The sequence below is a fragment of the Sphaerodactylus townsendi genome, linkage group LG08, assembly GCF_021028975.2.
Source record: "Sphaerodactylus townsendi isolate TG3544 linkage group LG08, MPM_Stown_v2.3, whole genome shotgun sequence".
NCBI classification, from domain to species: Eukaryota; Metazoa; Chordata; class Lepidosauria; order Squamata; family Sphaerodactylidae; genus Sphaerodactylus; species Sphaerodactylus townsendi.
Window position 1 is genome coordinate 56,293,815 of NC_059432.1, and position 6,973 is coordinate 56,300,787.

The 6,973-nt window shown below is 39.6% G+C and overlaps 2 pseudogenes; both read left to right on the forward strand.

The window, feature by feature from the left end:
- The first annotated feature begins 3,019 nt into the window (after positions 1-3,019).
- Positions 3,020-3,564, forward strand: LOC125438126 (annotated as a pseudogene).
- Positions 3,515-4,147, forward strand: LOC125438125 (annotated as a pseudogene).
- Positions 4,148-6,973: the final 2,826 nt, after the last annotated feature.

Genomic DNA, 6,973 nt, shown 5'->3' on the forward strand with positions numbered 1-6,973 from the left:
GGGGGTGAGGAGGCCACAGCGAAGGCCATTTGCCCAGTTGTGGGCAGAAAGTGTGGCTTCAGGTCCTGGCTCGCGCTTGCGCAAGGGCCAGGCCCCAATTGGCTGGCATGCTCTTGTGAGACCCAGGAGAGCACATCATTGGAGTGGGCCAGGCAGGGCCTATATAAGGCCTGCCTTGTGGTCCAGGCCCACTCTGCTTTGGGAAGCCTATTGTGATGCACCACCCGATCCCTTTAACTCAGTTCTGTGTTTTAGCTTAAATTCATTGTCTTAGCTGGATTGCAGGTTGCACATGGGGGGTGATCCGCTAAAAGGGGGAGCTGGGGGAGCTTCCCTGTTATTACACCTCCTTAAGAGGTCGGGATGGAACAAATCGACAGTTCAGATGCCTCACAGGGGGCTAAGGTGCTTGTGCCCCTAGCGAAGGTTGGGGGGAGGCACCAGTCATGAGCACATTTCCAGTCTGGAATGCCTCACTCCAATCTTTGCACTGAAGTATATTCCTCCAGCAGGTAGGCTGGAAGAATCGGATGACTCTGGGGGACAGCACTCAGCCTGCCCAGAGGCTTGGATCACCCCTCTATGCTGTGCCATTTGCTTTCTTCTACTTTAAGTAAGGAAAGCCTTTACAAGATGTCACAATAATACAAGATGTCACAATAATAATTATAAAATACATAATGAGTTAAAACACATTACTTCAGCTTAAAAAGCTCAACTGGCAAACATAAAATATAAATGACAACTGTATAGTATTGCTAGCAATATTAATATAATATTGTTAACCATTTAAAAGTCAGTATCCATCTAGGCTTATATCTATAACTTTTAACAGAAATTTCGCTACATTCTCACAAACAATAGGGTTCAAGGTTGTCCAAGATTAGAGAAATCTTAAGAACATCAGTTAATTGATTATATAGGAGTGAAGTGAAGGACGATTGGTTCATTCTAACTTTAGCAAATCTTGCGCAATGAAAGAGAGTGTGGACGAGTGTCTCAATTTGGCCTGAATTACATGGATATGGTCTCCCTTGTTTGTTGCTTTCTTCTACTTTTTGTCAATAAAATTCTTAGGCTGTGGCCAATTTTCTAACCCAATTTTCTTGTCTGTTGTTTTATTTCAATTACTGGGGTTAAGTAACCTGAGCAGGATAGGCCACACCTCGACTTGCAAAGGCATGCTTGTAAACAGGACATTCTAAATATTTTACACTAAGTTTTCAAGTGTGCTGATAAAGGTTTGAGAGATTAAACGCATTTTGAAAAACCAAGTCATCAACATGAAATTGCTTTTTGGAAATAGGAAGAAAAAGAGCTTCCATAATGTTTGTATGGATATTTAAACTATGTTGTACAAGGTTATGTTAAATATTTACTTTCTAGGTTTGTCAGTTTCATTCTGTAAGAGGCCCGATTCTGTTTTGCATATAATTTCTTCTGAATATTATGGTGGACCATGAACATCAACTGTTTTGCTCAGACTCTGCCTTGCCGCATGCCGAATAGCTAAATGATTAAATGATGGACATCTATTATTTCATACTTCTATAACCAATAATACATTTCTGCAAAAAAAAATCTTTCTTCTCATTCAGCTTCTACAGAACTTACAAAGGCAAATAAATAAAACTACAGAGTCACCACAAGGGCTACCGGTAGTTCAGCCTTCCTTTAACATGGAGTTTTGATTATACTATAACAATTATGGGACAGTGACTAAGACCATTTTGATAGATTTGTATTTAAGTTATATTAGTTAAGTTGTTTAATTGCTGCCTGTTGTAAAACCACAAACTTTCCTCCAAAGTGGATATATACATAATATTCTGCTTGCCCCCACCTCCAGAAAAATGCTAGCTTTGTGCATTTTTCCTTTAGCACAAGGCACTAAAGTGTAGAAAGAGAGCAAACATTCCCTGTTTCATTTCATTTATACTTTTGTCAGTGGAATTGGTAATTACTTACCCCTATTTGCTTCTAGTTGTATAGACTGTGCAGTGCTGATCAATTGCTATGTAAATAACATTGAAAAATATATACATTTTGCAGGAAAACATTGGTGTGATAAAACAAAAAATAGAACAAAAGAAGAAATGAAATTCTTTAAAAATTGTATGGAAACAGTGAAAATTAAATGGAAATTCAAAATTATTCGTACATTTTATGCTCATTTCCTCAGTCATCTTCCATAGAAGGTCCAGAACATTTCAATTCCCTTTGGCATTTGTCACTAATTTAATATTATATACAGGAAGGGACTCTTTCCTTCTCAAATGTCAAGAGCCACTTTCATATTTACTTAAATTAAATCAACATGTATTTGTTAATTGTATAGCAGATGAAGCTTTTGCTTTCAATAAACATGCAAAAGACTGATGCCCAGAGACAATTTACTGTGATCAGATTTTTTTTAGATATGGGCAGTGGAAACAGGAGAATTGGGTTTTTATGCATGTTGTTGGATGTAAAAAAATTCTTGATTTGGCCTTTTTCACCTTGTCTAAATTGGGTGCCTTTAAAAATGTGCTTTTTTAAAAAAAATTGAACACTTCAGTACATATTTTATTCCTTTTAAAAGCTGACACTGCTGTGGCCTAGGGACGAGGCGGGAAGCGAGGAAGTGGTAAAGCGGCTCTTCATTTCCTTCTCCGGAGGTGGGAGGCTAGGAAGGGGGTCTTCATTTCCCCTTCATTATTTATGTCCTTCTTTGGCGCCATTTTGTAGCACAATGAACCAGCAAATAGCATGTGAGCTCCCAAAGGCACCTGGTGGGCCACTGCGAGTAGCAGAGTGCTGGACTAGATGGACTCTGGTCTGATCCAGCAGGCTCCTTCTTATGTTCTTATGTACTTAAATAAAGAGTGGGAGAGAACCGGGCATTGCAGCAACGGTCACCTCTGGGCCAGGAATTACTGGCTCTGTTTCATTGATGTGACAGAAACCTCCCTCCTCCCCCTCCCCCACGGCTGGGAGACACTCAGAGTGTGGAGGAGACACAGCCTTGGCGTCACCCCAGGTGGGAGAATTCACAATGACTAATGAAGAACCACTTCCAAAAAAAGTTTGCCTCAGTGAAACAGACTTCAAAGTTCTGCCTAGGGAGGAATTGAGCTTAAGGAAGAAGCAGTATGAAGTATAAGTGCAAGCTTTGGAAAGCAGATCCACAGACCTTAACTCTAACAATCTAACTGGATTGAGAGAAGCTGAAGAAAAGTTGGAGCAACAGCAGCAAGAATCTGCTCAAAGAGAAAATATCCTGGTGATGTGTCTAGCAACTAAGGAACAAGAAATTCAAGAGTGTATCTATCAGATCAGCAAGTCCAACAACTGAGTGTCGCTCAACACAATGAGATCAACAATGGTGGATCCAGCCATCAACTTATTTTTCCTAAAAATGAAAGGTGAACTGGAAAAGACTAAAGACAAACTGGAACAAGCCCAAAATGAACTGAATGCCTGGAAATTTACACCTGATACCCAAACAGGCAAAAAGTTAATGGCAAAGTGCTGAATGCTTATTCAGGAGAATCAAGAGCTTAGAAGGCAGTTGTTCCAAGGACATATTGCACAACTTGAGGCAGAGTTGGCTTTACAGAAGAAATAAAGTGAGGAGCTTAAAAGCAGTCAGGATGAACTGAATGATTTCATCATCCAGCTCGGTGAAGAAGTAGAAGGTATGCAGAGTACCATTCTAGTCCTACAGCAACAGCTAAAGGAGATTTGCCAACAGCTGGTTCAATGTCAGTAGCAGTCCTAAACCTCAGCCCCAGGTACCAGCAGAACTCAGAATTCTGAGCCTACAATCAGGGAGATGCCATGGGCAAAGACTGCAGTCATCTGGCTAATGGACCAATCAATGGCAGCTCTTCCCATCAGAGGACATCTGGGCCTGGTTTTTATAGAGCAGGAAGTGGAACAGAGGATGATTTTCCACCCTCACCAAGCAATGGTAATAAGCTTTCCAACCACTCTGAAGATAGAACTGGCAGAGGATCTGGTAGCTATATAAATCAACTCAGTACTGGGTACGAAAGTGTAGACTCTCCCACTGGTAGTGAGAATTCTCTGACTCACCATTAAAATGACACAGACTCAAATCATGATCCTCAGGAGGAGAAAAGGTTCCTTTTAAAAGCTGACACTGCTGTGGCCTAGGGATACCTATATGGGGAATTTCTATTAAATTCCATTTGGAAATAAACATTGCAATCTTAAATATAATTGCACTCTTCTAAAGGCATCCTTGATTTAAATGCACTTAGAATGATAAAACACTGCTTAGAATTTCACTGTGAGGCAGTGTAATCCCTGTAAGGAGTAAATGTGAGCCATATTCCACCTCAGGGCTCCTTTTGCCATGTATTTGTTCAAAGTCTATGTAGTTTCTGCCTTTTGTTCTTCTACTGTTGGCACAGAAAAGGCTACAAGTCTCTCTAGTCATGTGCCTTTTAATACCAGGTTCAGTCATTAGCTTGTCACTTCAGCCTGCATTTAAATCTAGGCAGGCTAATCATATTCCAGTGTGCACAGATGATTGTCTCCCAGTGAGATAGGTCACAACAATACAGGTCACAATACAGTGAGATAGGTCACAACAATATAGGCCACAAAGCCTTCAACAATATAGAGAAGATAAATTCTTAGTGTGCCTTTTAACTCCACATTTCTATTAGTGTCATAGATTACCACACAGAGTATTTATTTATTCTCTTTTTTCCAATTAAGATTAGATAAGTGATAAAATGCAACACTCTCGAAAAAATATTTTCTCTCCTTCCTTTCTGTTTGAAAAGAAATAATGGATGTTGTGATTAATGTTAATTATTTATAACACATCACAGGAATATAATTCAGAGGGGGAACAAGGTTTACCATGCAGCCTAGTGAACACAGTAACTATCTTTGCTCCCCAAATAGATAGGTTCATGTTGCAAAAAAACAAAGATAAAATGGTGAACCATCTGCAGTGGTCTTATTGCAGTTCTGTGTTTCAATGTGATGATTCAAATAATGTTTCATAACTAGCTATATGTCTACCAATGTGGCTTATTCTGGTACTGGTTGGGAGCTGAAAGTGCTCCTGCACAATGATGACAGAATCCTTGCTACTTGCAATTTGTTCTCTTTCACACACATACACATGCTGTGCAAAAATGTTATTAAATTGAAATTATAAACAAACATACAAATAAATAATGAGCACAAAACTCCTTGGTTACTGGGACATTAGCCCTTAATAGAAATCTGGATAAACATAAAAAAGCCAAAAAAAGTTTGAAGAGACACATTCTCTTTTACTAACTTTATATATTGTCTTGTACGAGTAATTCCTTGTCTCTATAGTGAACCATCCTACAAACAAAGATAAAGAAGCTGTCTGGAGAAGTGGACAGTTTTTCTTCCCAATATCCATTTTCCATTCTTCAGAGATCCTCCGTGCCTTTGAAGAATGGCAATTTTCCTCTACAGCCAAACTGAAAACTACTATGGGTGGTTTGCACCTGCTATATTAGTACAGCAATATGGTAGCTTACTGTGCTGTTGTTGTGTTCTAATATTTTGTGGAAGAGCAAGATGGAGCGTTTACATTATTCCTATGGTTCCCTGTAGTATAGCTTGCATCAACTGGCTCTAAAATTGCTAGGGAAAGTATTTTTTCATTTGTTGCAGTTTAACAGAAAGTGACTAAGTTCTAACAGTTTAACAATTTTTTAAAAAGTGACTACAACCATGTCTGCTAAATAACACACATTATTCAAAACTGCCTTTAAGACAGACAGAGAAAAATAGAATTGCAGTTTATATAATATTTGTGATCTTACAAAAAAGTCTGAAAATTAGCAGAAACAACTACAATAAGAATAAAACCGGCATCTCTTCTTTTACAGCAGTTGTTGATTGCCACACATTTTCTTTCATTTTTCTGTGTAATTATGTAATGAGGTTTGTCATGCAAGCAGATGAACAATGAAAAAATATATACAATGCAGACAAAACGCAGCCCTGGAGTCAGCTGGGGCTGCCGTTGAGGCTGAGGGCGGGGACGGCAAGTCCCAAGCGGCAAGCAGCATGCAAGTATATGCTCGGCTCTGCGTCACGTGGTGGGGTCCTGTCACATGATACAGGAGGGGGTGGACACACCTATTTAAGATGTTGCCTGCCATGCTCCAGTCTCTTCTGAAACCCGACAGTGAGCACAGAGCTGCTCGCTTGTTATGGTTGGAGGTCGCGTGCTCCATGATGGCCATTAGGCCTGTGCCGTGGCCATTTTGGAAGAGCTTGGGAGTGAGCCGGAGCACCGTAGAACTTACTGGCAGTGGGGCAGGGGTGCAGCAATTGGGTTTTTTGGGAGGGTCAGACCCTTCCCCCTCTCCCCTTAAGGGGGTAAGGGCCACAGAAACATACTCTTTTCTTATTGCTGCAGCCATGTCAGCAGCACAGGAGGATTTCTCCCCTGACAAAATTCAGGACATTGGATTGTATTGAAAATTCAATTACAAAACATATACCATTAGAAATGTTTATGCATCCAATGATGCTAAATAATTTTTTGAAAACAATTGAACTATTATTTGACATTTATTGATTGATTGATTGATTGATTGATTGATTGAATTTTTATACCGCCCAACCCCCAGAGGGCTCTGAAGACATGGATGTGGTCATAGATCCGAACAAGGACAGATCAAAGAAGACGAAAGGAGGCAAACTTCCTGAAAATGTGTTATCTATCTATCTATCTATCTATCTATCTATCTATCTATCTATCTATCTATCTATCTATCTATCTATCTATCTATCTATCTATCTATCTATCTATCTATCTATCTATCTATCTATCTATCTATCTATCTATCTATCTATCTATCTATCTATCTATCTATCTATCTAAATCTAACAGTGTGTTTGTCCCTGATGGTCTCCCTTAGATGCTGCTGGACGGATCGCCCCCAAATTTTCACAGGATGTC